The following is a 275-nucleotide window of genomic DNA, read 5'->3' on the forward strand; positions in this document are numbered from 1 at the left end:
TTTTTCTTCTCTATACAAGTCCACTCGTACACAGGGAAAAATTTGTCAAGTACATGAAATAATTTGTAGCTTGTCGAGAGATTGAACATCATCGAACATGAGAAATAATTTGTGTGAGCGAGCTCTTTATCGACTTTGTGTGTGTTGGATCCTAATTTTATCTTTATGAGTGAACGAAGGAAGAGTAAAAGAGAGTATATCAAATCAGGAGTTTCCTATAGAGAGAGTTGGTAAAAGATTATTTTATTTGTATTTTTAGCTCTTGTTTATATAGA

The sequence above is a fragment of the Phalaenopsis equestris genome, unplaced genomic scaffold, assembly GCF_001263595.1.
Source record: "Phalaenopsis equestris unplaced genomic scaffold, ASM126359v1 Scaffold000002, whole genome shotgun sequence".
NCBI lineage: Eukaryota > Viridiplantae > Streptophyta > Magnoliopsida > Asparagales > Orchidaceae > Phalaenopsis > Phalaenopsis equestris.